A 20,479-nucleotide genomic window follows, 5' to 3' on the forward strand; every position below is an offset into this window, starting at 1 on the left:
TTTCTCATGTCTTTAAGGGAATTAGAGATTCGCTGTTCAACTATTAAGCTATTAGATATTTTAAGTGCAATTACTTAAAGGATTAGCTTACTTCCAGAATAAATATATCTTTATAATTTACTCAACCCCCATGTCATCTAAGATGTTCATGTTTTTCTTTCTTCAGTCGAAAAGGTTTTTGAGGAAAACATTCCAGGATTTTTCTTCATATAGTCAAGTCAAGTCAAGTCAAGTCACCTTTATTTATATACCGCCTTTAACAATACAGAATTGTGACAAGGCGGCTGTACAGTATTAAATAGGAAACAGTACATCAACAATGCCAAAGGCAACATTAAACACTCACATTATAGGTAAAGGTAGTTAATCAAAAACAATAAAATAAAATGCAATATTGTGTTAAGAGAAAGTGTCCCCAACTAAGCAAGCCAGAGGCGACAGCAGCAAGGAACCAAAACTCCATCGGTGACAAATGGAGAAAAAAACCTTGGGAGAAACCAGGCTCAGTCGGGGGGGCCAGTTCTCCTCTGACCAAAGTTCCCGTGGTCTTGTGCCGACAGCCGTCTAGGTGATGTGGTCTTTAATGTGGATCCGTCTCTGGGGCTCATCTAGTTGATGTGGACTCCGCTGACATTCAGGGCTGTAGAGGTCGTCTCTAGGTGCTGATCCACCGTCTGGGCTGGGTTCGGACTGGATCCGGGGGACTGCAGTGACCATCTGATCTGGATACGGACTGGATCTGGTGGTTAATGTGACCTCGGAATAAGAGAGAAACAGACTAATATTAGCGTAGATGCCATTCTTCTGACGATGCACCGAGTACATCGGGTGTTATGGGAAGTGTTCCCGGTTCCGGTTGACCTAATTAGTGCAGCCTAACAATCCTTTAACGGATTTGAATTATAAGAATGTGGATTTGTTATGTGTAAGCAAGGTTAAAGAGATGGGTCTTTAATCTAGATTTAAACTGACAGAGTGTGTCTGCGTCCCGAACATTGTAGGGTAGATTGTTCCAGAGTTTGGGCGCTAAATAAGAAAAAGATCTGCCGCCCGCGGTTGATTTTGATATTCTCGGTATTATCAAATTGCCAGAGTTTTGAGAACGCAGCGGACGTGAGGGACTATAATGCGATAAGAGCTCACTCAGGTACTGGGGAGCTAAACCATTCAGGGCTTTATAAGTAATTAGCAAGATTTTAAAATCTATACGATGTTTAATAGGGAGCCAGTGCAGTGTAGACAGAACCGGGCTAATATGATCATACTTTTTGGTTCTAGTAAGAACTCTAGCTGCTGCATTTTGGACCAGCTGGAGTTTGTTTATTAAGCGAGCAGAACAACCACCCAATAAAGCATTACAATAATCTAACCGTGAGGTCATAAACGCATGAATTAATGTTTCAGCATTTGACATTGATAGCATAGGTCGTAGTTTAGATATATTTTTGAGATGGAAAAATGCAGTTTTGCAAATACTAGAGATGTGGTTTTCAAAGGAAAGATTACCATCAAATAGCACACCTAGGTTCCTAACTGATGACGAAGAATTGACAGAACAGCCATCAAGTATTAGACAGTGTTTTAGGTTATTACACGCTGAGGTTTTAGGCCCAATAACTAACACCTCTGTTTTTTCAGAATTTAGCAGTAAGAAATTACTTGTCATCCAATTTTTTAACTCAACTACACAATCCATTAGTTTTTCAAATTGGTACGTTTCGCCAGGCCGCGAAGAAATATAGAGCTGGGTATCATCAGCATAGCAGTGAAAGCTAACACCATATTTCCTGATGATATCACCCAAGGGTAACATGTAAAGCGTAAAGAGTAACGGCCCTAGTACTGAGCCTTGTGGTACTCCATACTGCACTTGAGATCGATATGATACCTCATCATTTACTGCCACGAATTGATGGCGGTCAGATAGATACGATTTGAACCATGCCAATGCACTACCACTAATGCCAACATAATTCTCAAGTCTATTCAAGAGAATGTTGTGGTCAACAGTATCAAACGCAGCACTAAGATCCAGTAGCACTAACAGAGAGATACAACCACGATCGGATGACAAGAGTAGATCATTTGTAACTCTAATAAGAGCAGTCTCAGTACTATGGTACGGTCTAAAACCTGACTGAAAATCCTCACAGATATCATATTTCTGTAGGAAGGAAGATAACTGTGAGGATACAACCTTTTCTAATATCTTTGACAGAAATGGGAGATTCGAGATAGGTCTGTAATTAGTTAATTCGTTGGGGTCAAGTTGTGGTTTTTTAATTAGAGGCTTAATAGCAGCCAGTTTGAAGGTTTTGGGGACATATCCTAATGACAGTGATGAATTAATAATATTTAGCAGAGGATCTATGAGATCTCTGGAAGCATCTCTTTTAGTAGCCTAGATGGAATAGGGTCTAGCATACAAGTTGTTGGTTTAGATGATTTAACAAGTTTATACAATTCTTCCTGACCTATAGTAGAGAATGAGTTGAATTGTTCCCCAGGAGATCTATAGCGCACTATCTGATGCGACACTGTAATTGACGGCTGCATAGTGACAATTTTGTCTCTAATTGTATCGATCTTAGAAGTAAAGTAGTTCATAAAGTCATTACTGCTATGCTGATGGGCATAGTCAGTGCCTGTTGGTTCTTTATTTTTTGTTAACTTAGCCACTGTATTGAATAAATACCTAGGGTTATGTTTGTTTTCTTCTAAAAGAGTCGAAAAGTAGTCAGATCTGGCCGATTTTAACGCTTTTCTGTACGATAGGGTACATTCCCGCCAAGCAGTACGAAAAACCTCTAATTTTGTTTTCCTCCAGCTGCGCTCCATTTTCCGGGCTGCTCTCTTTAGGGCGCGAGTGTGCTCGTTATACCACGGGGTCGGACTATTTTCCTTAATCTTCCTTAGGCGCAGAGGAGCGACCGTATCTAGAGTCCTGGAAAAGAGAGAGTCAATAGTTTCTGTTACATCATCAAGTTTTTCTGAGCTATTGGACATGCTGAGGAATTCAGATAAGTCAGGAAGATTACTTAGAAAGCAATCTTTTGTAGTAGAAGTGATGGTTCTACCATACTTGTAATAAGGAGTTGAATTTACAGTTTTAGTCATCTGGAGAATACACGAGACTAGATAATGATCAGAGATATCATCACTTTGCTGCAGAATCTCAACGGCATTGACATCAATTCCATGTGACAGTATTAAGTCTAAAGTATGATTTCGACAATGAGTGGGACCTGACACGTGTTGTCTAACTCCAATAGAATTTAGAATGTCTGTAAATGCAGCTGCCAGCGCATCATTTTCAATATCAACATGGATGTTAAAGTCACCTACTATTAAGACCTTATCTGTAGCTAACACCAGCTCAGATATAAAATCAGCAAATTCTTGAAGAAAATCTGTATGGTGCCCTGGTGGCCTGTATAAAGTAGCAAGTACAAACGTCATAGGGGATTTATCATTAACAATTGTTTCTCTGGATAATGTTATATGAAGCACCATTACTTCAAATGAGTTATACTTGAAATTCGCTCTCTGTGAAACACTAAAAATATTGCTATAAATTGTAGAAACACCTCCCCCTTTACCTTTTAGACGTGGCTCATGTTTATAACAGTAATCATGAGGAGTAGACTCGTTTAAGATAATGTAATCATCTGATTTTAGCCAGGTTTCTGTCAAACATAGCACATCTAGATTATGATCAATGATCATATCATTTACAAAAAGCGCTTTTGTCGAGAGGGACCTGATATTCAAAAGGCCAAGTTTTATCATTTGTTTCTCTGTATTATGTAAGTTTTTTATTTGTTGAACGTTGATTAGATTGTTACTCTTAAATTGGTTTGGACGTCTTTTGCATTGTCTCTAGCTCGGGGAACAGACACCGTCTCTATAGCATGATATCTAGGTGAAAGGGTCTCTATGTGCTGAGAATTAACTGATTCTGGTGACGAGAGGCGGCTAGCAGACGGTAGGATTAGCCAGTCTGTCTGCTTCCTGACCTGGGCCCCAGTTAGTCAAGTGCAAACTCTAAGACTATATGCCATATTACTAGAGAGAAGAGCAGCACCACCCCTGGAGGGATGAAGACCATCTCTTTTCAACAGGTCAGGTCTGCCCCAAAAACTTGTCCAATTGTCTATGAAACCTATGTTATTCTGCGGGACTTCAATGGGGGCCAGTGGTTTGAACTTCCAAACTGCAGTTTCAGTGCAGCTTCAAAGGGCTCTACATGATCCCAGCCAAGGAATAAGGGTCGACTGGACATTTTCTTAAAAAAAATAAAAATGTATATACTTTTTAACCACAAATGCTTATCTTGCACTAGCTCTGCACTGCCAATGCACGTCTTCACGCATTGAGCAGTTAGTTCTCATTTTTATAGATCTTATTTTCTCCTCCAACTGTCCGACAACAAAACTGTCCAACATCGTTGTTTTACCTTATTTTGTAAAGGGCGTTTGACTTTCTGTGGACGTTCGCTTTGTAAACACAGGGCTGGTACTTCTGCCTGCTTCATGTGTGTGAGATTACGTAATGTGTGAGGTTAGGCTAGTGCGAGATGAGCATTTGTGGTTAAAAAGTATATACATTTGTATTTTTCTTAAAAAATGACAGATTGGTTTACTAGATAAGACCCTTATTCCTCGGCTGTTGAGCCCTTTAAAGCTGTACTGAAACTGCAATTTAGACCTTCAACCCGTTGAGTCCCACTGAAGTCCACTATATGGAGAAAAATCTGAGGAATGAGGAAAATTTGAGGAATGTTTTCCTCAAAAACTTAATTTCTTGCAGCTGAAGAGAACTTTTATTCTGGAAATGAACTAATTCTTTAAAGGAGAAGTCCACTTCCAGAACAACAATTCACAAATAATTTACTCACCCCCTTGTCATCCGAGATCGTGTCTTTCTGTCTTCAGTTGTAAAGAAATTATGTTTTTTGAGGAAAGCATTTCAGGATTTTTCTCCATATAATGGAGTTCATTGGTGCCTCAGATGACTTGAGATAAAAATACTTTTTAAATAAATTGTGACTATAGTTGTATCTGCCGGTTATATCCTGTGTTTTATATTGACAAATGGTTAGGTTTAGGGGCAGGGGTTGGGTTATGTGCTCACAAATGTGCAAATGTAAAAAATAGTTTTGACTGTTTAAATTGAAAAAAAAAAAAAATTCCCAATGCCTTTTTCCTCAGCATATTGGCGCCAAAGGTTTCTTATTTAGACCATTAGAGGACCATGCATGTTGAAAAATGTAGGGCCCTATGAAATCCATTAAATTTCATTATCTTCCAAATTCCATTTCAGTATTCCTGGATTTAATTTTTTCCCATTTTAATTTTTCTGGACTCCTTTTTAATGGTTAAATTAAATTATATTAATCAAAAAGCATGTTTAATTAATTAAAAATAAAACACTTAACATCAGTTTATTAAAAGTTTAACCAAAAAGTAAAAAAAATAAAAATGTTTTATTTTTGCCCACCTTATGTTTTATTCTTACCAAATTCTGTGTTCTAGCGTGTCTAATTATTTGAATGCATAAACCAAGTTTCCTTTACTCTTACAACAGCCTTGTGAAATGTTTATTTTTCTCAGAAATTCTGTGTTGTGTATTTGCATTTTTCTGGTTATCAAATGAAGGCATTTCATTTATCTTTTAATTAATGAAAATTTTATTTTATTGTTTTTAGCAAATAAAGGGATATTTACTATTACAATTTTAAAAATTGCAGAAATATATGATTATTCCTTAAAAATAAGATTTAATAATTTTAGTACTAGTAGTATTACATACATTCTACTGAACAATAGTAATGTATTTCAGCATTAATGTCTTCACGTTAAACCAAACTTTTATTTTAACGGGTTGCTGTGAATACCTTTAAATTTCTTTGTGTATATGATATGAAGACAGTTTTACTCAAATGAAACGGTGTTATTATTGTTGAGGCGGCAAACGTTAATATCACCTCAAGTGTTTCACACTTAAAAAGAAAAAAAAAAAAACACCAAAAAATATCAAAATATGTTTAGACAGTCTCACATTCTTACATTCTAAACCCCACATACAGTAAATACAAAATGTAACAGCATTCACACTTAAGACCTTTATCTAAAACAAAAAAAAAAAAACTGTCTTCTACATTTTCTGAACAATATTCTTGGGTGTTCTATGTGACAGATAGACAGAGGTAAGGCTGTTTACTGTGACTGTGTGTGTGTGTGATATGGCAATAATCAAATCATCATGCACTGGGCAGCTTGGACGACAGTTGTCTATTATAGAGGGACAACCATTTGGGAAGCCTATGGTTATCAATCTTGTCTGTGCATTTGTGTGTATTCTTGAATTGCATCTGCGTTTGTTTGTGCGTACAAGAGTGTAGGCGTTGAAAGCGACGGGATGATGCCATCAACAACCAGCCAGCGTTTCCTCTGGAACATTTGACAGACGAAAACACATATAAAGACACATATGCAATGCATCGATAAAGATCTAGAACAGCAAACGTATCATAGCGAGTAATGAAGAATGCGAGAGCAGCAAATGTGCACGAGATAATACAGAGCTGTCATCATCTCTCGTAATGCACAGTAATATGAAGTGACATGGAGGACATCATCAGCCACATCTCTAATTGAAAATTGAACTCAGCTAATGAGGCAGAGGACGATCAGATACGGTGTGCATTTGTTTCTTTCTGTTTGCACAGACAGCGTAATGAGACATTTCCACTGCGCTTATAAACAAAACAAGCTGGATGATATTTTGGAAAATTACTTTAAAGACATTTCTTTCAGTCTGTGATAACACACAAGCACTGTAACCCAAGCAGCTTATTTATGTCAAGGCTGTTGACAAAGTACATTCTCCACGTTTTTTTTTTTCATCTTTCTCGACCAGCGTGACCCTGCAAGCGAAAGACATCAATTAAACTCGCATTTAGCCGAAAGCATCAATATCTGCAGCCCTACAAAAGCAACTATTCACATGCTGAGAATCACAACATCTTTATCCTAACTGACAGCACTCCAACCAGCGAATGCGACAACAACAGCGAAGCCAAGACACATCACAGCCACTTTGGCCTTTCTAGAAAAAGACAGACGCAAGTTTTCTTACAAAAACTTAACGGTTTCCTAGCACGGAGAATAAAAAACCCAGCGCCTTGCATCAAACAGCGAATGTTTGCAGTACGGCAAATAGGAGAAAGACAGATCTCTTAATGGCGAATTTATGGAAAACTTTATTATGACAGTTCCCTTGAAGGGCCGTAACTCACTTGATATCCATATAAGCAATACGACCCCTGCTTCACCGCAAAAGCTTAATGAGAGATTTTAAGGGCGGAGCGCAAGGAGAACTTCTCCGCTGTATTATGTCAGAAACCATTAAGCAACATCTCTGAACGTTTCAAAAGCAATAATCATACCTATGTGCATGTAATGGATCTAGAGTCCATAGAGCGGCATGAATAATGTCTTTAATAGGCACTCAATTCTTTTGTCCTTTTCCAAAAAGGAAACAAAAGAGAAAAATGTCAAAAGTAATGAGCAGGTGAGAGCTGTATTATTGCTTTGGAAATTACTTTTACACCCATGGCCTTTACCCCTAGAGAAGCTGTGTGTTTCCATAGTAATAAATCACCTTCCGGAGAGCCGCAGGGCCTGCTGGTTATTCACGAGTCTGACCACGTTGTTTATTGTTACATTCATCCTTCAGCCTCGAAGACGCATTAAAACTACGGTTTCCAAAGCTGACGTGAACATACAACCGCTCTGATCATTACAAAATGGGGCTTTGGGCCAGTTTTAGCAGTTTGGAAGCAATCCATCTTGAATAATTGCAGGATTGAGAGGCATCTTAATATTTAATGGATGTCGTTGGTTGCCACCGATTGGACGCTGAAAGAATTGTGGCCCATAGGTGTCAAACAACACGCAACGTCGTAGCTGGAACAGATTGAGTGCGCAGAAAAAGGACAAGAATAAATCTGGTAAGGATTGATCCCCCCTCCTGCAATCAGTGAATGCATAATGGCAGTCAGACAAGTTTAATCCTTTCCAATCTGACTTTCTGTTATTGCTTGGCCTATACTGATCCCTGTCGCATTGCAATTTCCCTTAAACATTTTAGATGAGCGCCGACGGAATAAGAGGCTGGAGTTGAGAGCGCCGAGGCCCTTCGCTTGCTGGATCGGTCTGTCACGGATAGTGTAATATCACTGGAATAAGCCACTAGGTTATTGGGCATCATAAGAGCAGATGTATTCATCACATTGATTGAGCTACAACACCATTTCCTGTCTGAAGGGCTACGAAACATGTACCAACTCGGACATGCAGAAAGAAACACTCTCTGCAAATTTAGTCCATCTGAAGAAAGAACCTTTTTGATCATTTGATGAATGAAACTCATCAGTAACCTATTAAACCTGACTGGTTTGAATGGAGAGAGGTGGTATCAAAGGACACTGCTTTCATTACGGCAGAGATGCTTCTACATCTAATGGGTTATATGGGCAATACATGGGTTATTGTATTTATTTAAGTGTTAATTTCTGCAAGATTTGACTGAACTGTTTAATAAGACAAGGGAGGTTGAGAGGGCAGATGCAATTTCAGTGGCGTCCTTGGGCTCCTCAACCAGGCTACACTGATACACCCACTGCAAAACGTGTTTCACACAGTGTGTTTGAAATAGCAAACATGATGCATATGCAGTCGACCTTGAAGGGAAAACAATTATAGTAGCCGTCCTGTTAAATCTTTCACTTCCAATAGTTCAGATATAACATAATCAAAGGGTACTTCGAAATGAACTTCACTTGCAAGATGTATTGCACCAGAATGTGTAGTCAATAGTGATAAATCTGCAAAAATGATCTAAAAAAAGAAACAAAAGATTTTAGTAATGACGCATTCAAAATTTCTTTCTTTAGTCCAGCCATTTTAAATTATGTCTTTTTGTTTACATTGTAAAAGTGGTTATTAGTTTGGCCAAATCATCTGTAAACATCTCAAATTAGGTTTATTTGTGCATTAACGAATATTCATTAAAGTCAGCCATTGTGCAACAGTAAGAGCGGCTCTTTTGGCAATGAAGGATGATGTAAAGGTGCATTTTAAATGTTTGTTAATATCACTTCATTGCTCCAAAACCCTCACTGTGGAGGAAGAAGGTATACAAGATAGGAAGGATCATTTCTGAATAGAATGCAGCCTTAATAAGAAAAGTTGCAAGTTGAGAATCAAGCAATAGGTGACAAAAACTGTAAATTGAATTCCAGGGTACACTGTAAAAAACAATTTGTTAAGTCAACTTAAAATAATTTGTAACCCGGCTGCCTTAAAATGTAAAGTTCAGTCAACTCAAAAAAAAGTTTATTCAACTTGAAATGATAAATTATACTAAGTGACAACTTAGATATTTGAGTTGAATTAACTTAAAATTTTAAGGCAGCTGGGTTACTTACCCATCTGTTAAGTTTAGCAAACACAAATATCTAAGTTGTTACTTAGTACAACTTAACATTTCAAGTTGACAAAACTTATTTCAGTTGACTGAACTTAAAATTTTAAGGCAGCAGGGTAACATTATTTTAAGCTGACTCAACAAATTGTTTTTAATTTTTACAGTGTAACCTCTGAACTGTGAAGTATGAAATTTCTGCATCATTAGATTTATCAAAAAGACTTTTTGTCAAACTAAGATTTTTAATGTTTTCAAATAAGTCGTTTCTGTTCACCAAGCCTGCATTTTTTTGATCCAAAATACAGCAAAAGCAGTACTATTGTGAAATATTTTTACCATTTGAAATAACTGCTTTTTATTTGAATATATTTTAAAATGTTTATTCCTGTGATCAAAACTACATTTTCTACATTTCTTCAGTGTCACATGATCCTTCAGAAATCATTCTAATATGTTGATTTGCTGTTTAAGAAACATTTTTATTACTATTATTATCAAAGAAAGAAGAAGAAATTATAGATATTATTACTTGTATTTAGCAAGGATGCTTTAGATAAATGCTGTTCTTCTGAACTTCAAAGAAACCTGAAAAAATTCTACTCGGCTGTTTTCAACATAATAATAATAATAATATTAAATGTTTTTTTTTGAGTAGCAAATCAGAATATTAGAATGATTTCTAAACGATCATGTGACACTAAAGACTAATGATGCTAAAAACTCAGCTTTGAAATCACAATAAAAAAAAAATAATTTTAAAATATATTCAAATAGAAAACAGTTAAAAAAATGAAAAAATGTACTGTTTTTGGTGTATTTTGGATCAAATCTGATAGTGTAGTTATGCACACTAAGGTACTTACGGCAGAACAAAAATAAGAACTAATTAACACTGTTTAAAAAACTAATTTAAGAATTCACGTTTTAATAAAAACACAAGCTTCACATTCCTGCTTTGAAACCCTCCAAGACATTAGCCGGTGTTGTTCCATTCTAAATGCGTTCCTGAAGGACAAGTCAAAATTATTTCCTGTTTTAATCAATATGCCAACGAAAGCTTTTCAGACCATAAATGAATATTTCACCTAAAAATCTAAATTCTTTTAACATTTACTCACCTTGTTCTTAGCTGTCAAGACTTTCTGTCAGCAGAGTCTCTGGTCTTTCAATCAATAAATACGTACTGTATTTATACTTATAACTCTGAATTTTTTAAGGCACTTTATTGCATCTGGTCACAGTCCACTTGCAGAATCTCTTTGTGATCCACACAATAAAGACATAAAGGTTTGGAACAACATGATGAGTAAATGACACATGCACACACACAAAGGTGAAACTGTAAACAGAATTTACGGAAAATATCTGACTTTTAAGGTACCTGTTAATAAAATATAATTGAACACTGCACTGGGCTTTCTGGAAATTCAAACGTTTTTGGTTGGAGAAAACAACCTCAACATAACACACTGTTGTTTTTAAAACTGTTCTATTTGTAAAGTTGTAAACTTTACTTACAGATAAAAAAGTTCTCTCACCTATTACACATCAGAACATCCTCATTTCTCTTAAATCCATGTCTGATGTATTTATAGAGTACTGCACCCATGTGACACCTGGATTCTGTGAAAGAGAGGAGCCTGGCTCAATACACAGGATCTGTTTACTGTGACAATCACTGTCACCAACCCTGTCCCTGCTGCTCTAATCAACACCTAAATACCTTAATTACAGATCACCGAAAAGAACAGAATCCAAAGGGCACTGCCATCAAAAGCCGGTATGGAGTTAGATCTACGCAAAATAAAGTGACATTTTGTGACAGTAACCTTGCTATGTGAACTACATGAACAATCTATGAAATACCACAGAAGGTGGCACAAAAAGGCTTTTTTATTGCTTTTTGTATGATGTAGAGATAGTTCAACTAATGATAAAACATGCTCATGCAATAGAAATATTAGAAATTAGGGTAGAGTGGGGTAAAACATCCCCATACAGTTTTTCCTAAAATAACATTTTTGTTATAACTATGGACTACGTGGACAAAAGTGATGTAGAAGTATTCATCATGAAGCTTACACTGGTGATGTACCTGAGAGAAAACAGATTTCACAGTGATCTAATTTTCAGCAGTAAGAAAAAAAAGTGTTTTAAAGAAGAAGCCCAGTTCCAAAACAAAGATTCACAGATAATGTACTCACCCCCTTGTCATCCAAGATGTTCATGTCTTTCTGTCTTCAGTCGTAAAGAAATTATGTTTTTTGAGGAAAACATTTCAGCATTTTTCTCTATATAATGGACTGCTATGGTGCCCCAATTTTGAACTTCCAAAAGGCAGTTTAAATGTGGCTTCAAACGATCCCAAATGCAGTTGTAAACAATCCCAGTTGAGGAAGAAGGGTCTTATCTAGCAAAACGATAGGTTATTTCGTTAAAAAAAAATTAATCTCAAATGCTCATCTTGCCTTTTTCTCCCTGAACTCTGTGTATTCTGACTCAAGACAGTTAGAGTATGTCGAAAAACTCAATCATATTTTCTCCCTCAACTTCAAAAATCATTTCCAAATCATCCTACATCACTGCAAAAGTTCTGACCCTGTCTTTGCAAAGTGAACATGCAAAGAAGATCAAACATATATAGGACAATTTCGCAGTTGAGGGAGAACATGAGATGGGAGTTTTTCGACATACCCTAACTGTCATGAACCGGAACAAAAACAGTCCAGGCAGAGTAAGACAAGACGAGCATTTGGCATTAAAAAGTATATTAATTTTCAAACTGGAGATAGATAAGACCCTTCCTCGGCTGGGATCGTTTACAACCGCATTTAAACTGCATTTTGGAAGTTCAAAATCGGGTCACCATATCAGTCCATTATATGTAGAAAAATGCTGAAATGTTTTCCTCAAAAAACATAATTTCTTTACGACTGAAGAAAGAAAGACATGAACATCTTGGATGACCCCAGTGCCCTGATTTTGAACTTCCAAAATGCAGTTTAAATGCGGCTGTAAACGATCCCAGCCGACGAAGGGTCTTATCTAGCGCAACAATGGGTTATTTTAATTAAAATAATACAATTTATATACTTTTTAATCTCAAACGGTCGTCTTGTCTTACTCAGCCTGGACTGTTTTTGTTCCTGTTCATGACAGTTAGTGTATGTTGAAAAAAAAAACCCATCTCATGTTCTCCCTCAACTTCAAAATCATTCTAAATCGCTGTTTTACCTTTTTTGTTAACGGTGTTTGATCTTCTTTGCATGTTCACTTTGCTAACACTTGGTCGGCACTTCTGCAGTGATGTAAATAACCAATCATTTCGCTAGATAAGACCCTTCTTCCTCAGCTGGGATAATTTACAACCGCATTTGGGATCATTTGAAGCTGCATTTAAACTGCATTTTGGACGTTCAAAATCGGGTCACCATATTAGTCCATTATATGGAGAAAAATGCTGAAATGTTTTCCTCAAAAAATATAATTTCTTTACGACTGAAGAAAGAAAGACATGAACATCTTGGATGACAACGGGGTGAGTAAATTATTTGTAAATTGTTGTTCTGGAAGTGGACTTCTCCTTTAAGTCAAGTCAGTACGGTTGTTTGGTCCTCACCCAAGTGCGATTGCTCTATTCACATTTGCCCAAATAACCAAAATAACAATGGAAAAGTACAGCTAGAACAGACACAGACAGGCTGATTACTGAAGAGCCGAATGTCCATAAACCCTGCTCATCATATGTTGATATCACGACACAGTTCTCAGCATCACCGTGACAGAATGAACAGACAATACTATATCTCCAAACAGCATTTTGAAGGGCTAAATAAAGACACACGATTGGATTTCCACTTATATGCAAAGATTGAATCCTTTTGTCCCGTGAAACAGTTGCAAGGCGCTGATGAGGAGATACGTTGCAACAGATGGGAGATGTGCCTTAACGACACAACACGCTGCCTAACAACCCTAAATGTCTCTAAGTGCAGAACATCCAACTCTTTCGATAAGAGAACGCAATCAGACACAAAATTAACATTTAGATGACCATAAAATCCTGAAAGCTATCAAGAAGGGGGAAAAATGTGAAATCGCAGTTCATCACGAAGACCTGTGGGTAGAAGCAGCTCAAAAGGGGGAGATGACTAAGTCTCACAAGTTATTCCAGCTAATCAATCAAATTAGCGTAACGTGTGAGTGAGGTCACACATGCAGGGGAAAGGACTGGGCTTCCTCTTGTCCGTTTTATTTATGGCTCTGTTGTGTCGCCTCTGGGTGACATGAGCAGCGGGGGATTCTGAGCTACATTGAGCTCACCCTACTGTCAGACACGTCCCTTACACAACCCAGCCACCCCCAATGCCTCATTGGCTATCAACCCTTGGATGCCCCGGCAAAACCTGTCTTCACATTTAGCTCCCCTAAGCCTCGCCGCTTCACTGACCCGGCTTTTAATAACTCTTGAGTTGTATCTGCTTTCTGCGACACTCTCCTGCATCTGCCGCCCTCTTTCTGAATCGTGCTACTTTGCTGCTTTTCCTCCTCCATCCATAAAAGCCAGCACAAACCTGCGAGGGGAAGTGAGGCAGAGGATGGCATGAGTGTCATTCTGTCCTTGAGCTCAAGTCCATTCGAATGCTTCAATAGGCTTTGAACCGTAATGTGAAAAGTCTAATAAAAAGTTGAGGAGATAGGGGTTTCGTGGCCTTCCGCAGCCCCTGCCAACACAGCAGAGGCGAGGAACAACAGCTTCCTGCCTTCGTAATTTGCTGCATTATAGACGTGATTCGCACACAGACGCGGAGGTCAAAATGTGGCTTTATTTGCAACAGTCAATTCTTGAGTTTTATTTATGGTGGTTGCTGTTGATTCAGGTGCTTACATAAAATGTTCTTAAATAGATTTAGCTGCAGTGCAGATTCAACAGCATCAAAAAAGTTTCCATTTCTTAAATTCATCTTAAAACGTGCTAAAAAAAATATCTAGATTTCGCCATGACGCATTCTCTCTCTTTGGACCTGTGAGGACACCACTGTGTTAACACAGGGGATACAAATTAGAATCATGCTTGGCATTTAATGGCAGTTGGCGAGGGGGCATTAACTTCAGGTGTGCTTCATCATATGCCTGTTAATTATTGCGCCCCGCCTCTCTTACGCCCGCTTCAGTCGGGAGTCTGGCTGCAGGGAGCCAATCGCAAGAACGGGGTCGGCGATGACGCAAGGGGAAGTTTCTTACATACAGCTCATAGCGTCATCTAGATTAAACGTTTTTTAGACTTTTTCATTCAAGGACATTTTTCATTTTTCACTACCAGTCAAAAGTTTTTGAACAGTAAAATTTTTAATGTTTTTTTAATGAAGTCTCTTCTGCTCACCAAGCCTGCATTTATTTGATCCAAAGTACACCAACATTTTTGAAATATTTTTGCTATTTAAAAAATAACCGTTTATATTACTATTTATAACTATTTGATTTGCTGCTCAAAAAAAGTACATACATATATACATATATGTTGAAAACAGCTGAGTAGAATTTTTTCAGGTTTCTATGATGAATAGAAAGTTCAAAAGAAGAGCATTTATCTAAAATAGAAATAGTAACATTATAAATGTCTTTATTATCACTTTTGATCAATTTAAAGGATCCTTGCTAAATAAAAGAATTAAAGGAGAAGTCCACTTCCAGAACACAAATTCACATATAATGTACTCACCCCCTAGTCATCCAAGAGGTTTATGTCTTTCTTCCTTCAGTTGTAAAGAAATTATGTTTTTTGAGGAAAACATTTCAGCATTTTTCTCCATATAATGGAGTGATATGGTGCCCCGAGTTTGAACTTCCAAAACACAGTTTAAATGCGGCTTCAAACAATCCCGAATGCAGTTGTAAATGATCCCAGCCAAGGAAGAAGGGTCTTATCTAGCGAAACAATTGGTTATTTTCATTTTAAAAAATACAATTTAAATACTTTTTAATGTCAAACCCTCATCTTGTCTTGCTCTCCCTGAACTCTGCATTCTGGTTCAAGACAGTTAGGGTATGTCAAAAAACTCCAATTGTATTTTCTCCCTCAACTTCAAAAATAATTTCAAAATCATCCTACATCGCTGTAGAAGTACCGACCCAGCCTTTGCAAAGTGAACATGCAAAGAAGATCAAACACCCTTAACAAAAAAGGTAAAACAGCGATATAAGACGATTTTGAAGTTGAGGGAGAACATGAGGAGTTTTTCGACATGCCCTAACTGACATAAACCGGAACAAAAACAGTCCAGGCAGAGTAAGAAAAGATGAGCGTTTGACATTAAAAAGTATATAAATTGTATTATTTTTTATGAAAATAACCGATCGTTTCACTAGATAAGACCCTTCTTCCTCGGCTGGGATCATTTACAACCGCATTTTGGATCGTTTGAAGCCGCATTTAAACTGCAATTTGGAAGTTCAAACTTGGGGCACCATAGAAGTCCATTATATGGAGAAATTACGACTGAAAAAAGAAAGACATGAACATCTTGGATTCTATAATATGTTACAGAAGCTTTTTATTTCAGATAAATGCTGATCTTTGGATCTTTCTATTCATCAAAGAATCCTGAAAAAAAATTTACTCAACTGTTTTAAATATTGATAATAATAATAATAATAATAATAATAATAATAAATATTTCTTGAACAGCAAATCAGCATATTAGAATGATTTCTGGAGTATTATGTGACATTGAATACTGGAGTAATGATGCTGAAAATTTAGCTTTGATCACAGGAATAAATTACATTTTAAAAAATATTTGAATAGAAACACATTTTAAATTGTAAAATTATTTTAAAAATGTACTGTTTTCCTGTACTTTGGATCAAATAAATGCAGGCTTAATGAGCAGAAGAGACTTTAAGAAACAACAACAAAAATCTTACTAGTAGTGTATGACTATGATGACAAAATACCCTCTTCCTAGAATGATATGATATATGATATGATATAAACTTTATTGTCAGATTTTAAGTCTGAAGTTTTTCTTGCATAACAGTATGTTTGTTGCATACTCTTTGCAAACAGACAAAACACAATTCACAATAGACAGAGGCAAAAAAAATAAAATAAAATAAAATAAAGAAAGAAAGAATATAAAGGCAGTTATAATGTTTATTTATAAAAATTATATGTATGTTGAGAGGAACAGACAACAATACTAAAGACAGCAATATTAAACAACATTTTAAATTTACAGATTTTTTTATGCTTTTTCTTCAAAATAATAACAATTATAATATTTGGCTTAAATATTGTCTTGCAAAAATGCAGTTATTTTCTACTGTTAAAATAAACACAATACAATAATATTTGCCATTCATCAAGTCTTCAGATATGATGAAATGTGACATCAGTGTTTCAACTGTAATGTTATGAAGCTACAAAAATACTTTTTGTGTGCAAAGAAAACAAAAATAATGACTTTATTCAACAATTTCCCTTCTTCCGTGTCAGTCTTCCAACGCACGCTCATGACAGAACCACAACGCATCGAAACTGTTGAATAAAGCTTTCGGATTTCATCAGATATACCTTAATTTGTGTTCCGATGATGAACGAAGGTCTTAAGGGATTGTAACAACATAAGGGTGAGTAATTAATGACAAAATTGTCATTTTTGTATGAACTATCCCTTTAAGTGAAAACACTAACAGTCCTAAAAATACATTTGTAAAAATAAAAATCTCTTATAATCTTTCACAGACCCCTTGCACCTCTCTGGGTCTCTGGACTCCAGTTTGAAAATCATTGATCTAGATACCAATACCTCCAATAAGGTCATTTGTATTTCTTCAAGTGTCAAGTACACCAAGGCTGAGATTTTGCCATGCTGTGCAATTTGCAGCCATATCAGCAAGCATATATCTCATTAACTTTACAGCTAGAGCATAAAAATTTAATGGCTTTTATCATATGTATATATGGAATAGATTTACGCCCCAGTATAATATACTTTTCTGGTGTGAATCTAATCATCATATTTCATATTTGCTCAATAGTGATTACTTCTCATCAGTCACCCTTCCAATCTCCATTGAACATGCTATGGATCTTTTAAGCTGTGTTTGTCCCGGTCTGCACAAAGCCGTTGCCAGCACCCTGCTGTTCCTGAGCATGGCTGCTACCAGTAATCTGACTTGTCAGTCACTATTCCATCATGTGTCAAATCTCATTTACTTCCCTCTCTATGCACAGAAAAACACAACATCACACACACAATTTTTTTTTAAAGAAATTCCCAGGAATTTATCCAAAACTCACCAAACAAGAGGACCAGAACTTTTGAGAGAGACATTTCTATGTGCAGTAAACTCTGATGTCTAGTTTAAACGATGCTCACTGTGAGCTGTTACTAAGAGTTAAAACAAACAACTCGTACAAAAAGTGTGAACGGCTCATGACATTAGCAGGTACACATAAGATGACCTCCAAACACCAGCTGCCACAAAGTAACTGCTCCATTTCACATTAAGCATAAAAGCAGTTCTGTCTCACAGGAAATCAGTAGAAACGTTTTGAGTGCACTAATAGTGATATGAATTTACCACTATGGCATCCTCTTCCTGTCGTCATCATCACAGCGGCAGGGTCCCTCCACCCTAGCATGCTCCAAATAAACAGCCCTATGGTGTTCTCATTGATACTCACAGGATGTGGCTCTGTGATTAAGGGAAAGAAGAAGTCATTAATTATGGAAGAATGCAATTAATTACTTTTTCTTCCCCTACTGCTGTCAGATCTGTGTCCTATCCATACCCATATCCTTAATCTGCTGCGTGATCCATGCAGAGCAGGAAGAGACATATATGGGTTGGGACTCATTACTAAAACATCTTAATGCTAATCCGCTAACCTTTGGGAAAACCAGCCATTTGGAACTCCGACCTGCCCTTTGTTGTAGACGACGTGTGCCCGCAAGTCATAGCTCGGTCTGCATAGAACATTGGCAGTGACTGTCTCCTGTGGATCAACACAGTCAGTGATGAAGTCCAAACATCTGCATCAAAAGCATTATGAAACACACATGGTTTGCATAGTAGAGGTACAGCATATTCGCCAACATCCCTCACAGTGAAAAATAACTGGCATGCCAGTAGAGTACCGGCTCCATTGTTTGTCCAAATGCTTTAGAAGCCTTACGCAAGCACAAACAGAAATTGCCATTACAGGTTTTAACAAATGTGGAATTTAAGAATTTCGACTGTAAACATTATTACTCATATTTAGAACATTATTCCCAACATATTTATGACTATTTCCTCTGTAGGGCTTCCAATCAACAGCTGCTCTTGACTATCATTTACAACATGCCCTCTATTTGCAAAGTAATTTGCTTCCAGATATTTATTCTCCCCCATCAGCACTAGAAAAATATTATGCATTTCCATGTCTCATTTAAACCAGACTGCAAAGTGGCAGAGAGCAAGGGTGTTTGGGCATTGTTTAAGGACAAAGTATAAAAAATTATTAGCTCAGTCTTTAATGTCATAACTATTTGTGTTAACATTCTCAAGCCAGTAATGTCCTACTTGTGTAAATCACCTTAATCTGAGGAAAATATGGGTGGAATATTGGTTGCATTTTCATTTAAAGGGATAGTTCACCCAAAACTGAAAATTCCAACTCAGGTTCTTTGGAAATACATGACCATGGCACGTTTTTATTACGTTGGTACAGGCACGTATTGCTGCATTTTTATTACGCTGCTTGAGGTACATATTGTGGCTGTTCAGAATTAAAATTTTTGGGGAATGTCGCTAAAGGTTAAAGGAGAAGTTCACTTCCAGAACGAAAATTTACAAATAATTTACAAACTCCCTTGTCATTCAAGATGTTTGTGTCTTTCTTTCTTCAGTTGTAAAGAAATTATGTTTCTTGAGGAAAACATTCCAGTATTTTTCTCCATATAATGGACTTCTATGGTCCTGCAATTTTGAACTTCCAAAATGCAGTTTAAATGCAGCTTCAAAGGGCTCTAAACGATCCCAGCCGAGGAAGAAGGGTCTTATCTAGCGAAAGGATTGGTTATTTTCTTAAATAAAAAATAAAAAAGTACAATTTATTTACTTTTTAACCTCAAAAGCTCATCTAGTCTATTCTCTGCGATGCGCATGCAAACATTTTCTCGATTTGTCGTAGGACGATTTTGAAGTTGGAGGAGAAAATGAGATGGGATTTTTTCGACATACCCTAACTGTATTGCACACATTACGCAAAGTTCGCATGCGCATCGCAGAGAATAGACTAGACGAGCATTTGAGGTTAAAAAGTATATAAATTGTACCTTTTTTTTTTTTTTTTTTTTTAATAACTAATCGTTTTGGTAGATAAGACCCTTCTTCCTCGGCTGGGGTCATTTAGAGCCATTTGAAGATGCATTTAAATTGCATTCTGGAAGTTCAAACTCACAGGCACCATAGAATACCACTATATGGAGAAAAAAAAATCAGGAATGTTTTCCTCAAGAAACAATTTTTTACAACTGAAGAAAGAAAGACAAAACATTTTTGACAAGGGGGTGAGTAAATTATCTGTAAATTTTTGTTCTGGAAGTGAATTTCTCCTTTAATGCTCTCCTTTAAGTGAACTTCTCCTTTAATGTTTCATAATGTGTTCTCCTTTAATGTGTTGGAAATATTCCCTACAACAAACCCAACCCAAAACAGATAGCGTTAACAAATGCAAAAGTGATATAAAAACGCATTTGTTGATGCAGCTGTGCTATTTTAACTTCGTTATGCGGATTTGAGCTGTTTTGGAATAAAGGAATAAAGGTTGTCACTGCCTCTAGTGTTCAATTCATTTGGAAACTGCAGTGTTACGTACGTTTTTACAGTTTGCAGAAGGCATGTATGAGCATATGTTGCAAAATTCTGACATTAACTACTCATCTTCATGTCGTTCCAAACCTGTAAGGCTTTGTTTATCTTTGGAACTCAAATT

General features: G+C 36.8%; 1 long non-coding RNA gene across 1 annotated transcript; it reads right to left on the reverse strand.

Moving 5' to 3' along the window:
* Positions 1-223: 223 nt before the first annotated feature.
* On the reverse strand, positions 224-11,076 carry LOC127155136 (uncharacterized). Its single transcript, XR_007825536.1, has 2 exons — positions 10,611-11,076; positions 224-756 (listed from the first exon to the last, which is right to left on the reverse strand). It is a non-coding gene; the product is annotated as an uncharacterized LOC127155136 (long non-coding RNA).
* Positions 11,077-20,479: the final 9,403 nt, after the last annotated feature.

The sequence above is a fragment of the Labeo rohita genome, chromosome 23 (assembly GCF_022985175.1).
Source record: "Labeo rohita strain BAU-BD-2019 chromosome 23, IGBB_LRoh.1.0, whole genome shotgun sequence".
In the NCBI taxonomy this organism is placed as follows: domain Eukaryota; kingdom Metazoa; phylum Chordata; class Actinopteri; order Cypriniformes; family Cyprinidae; genus Labeo; species Labeo rohita.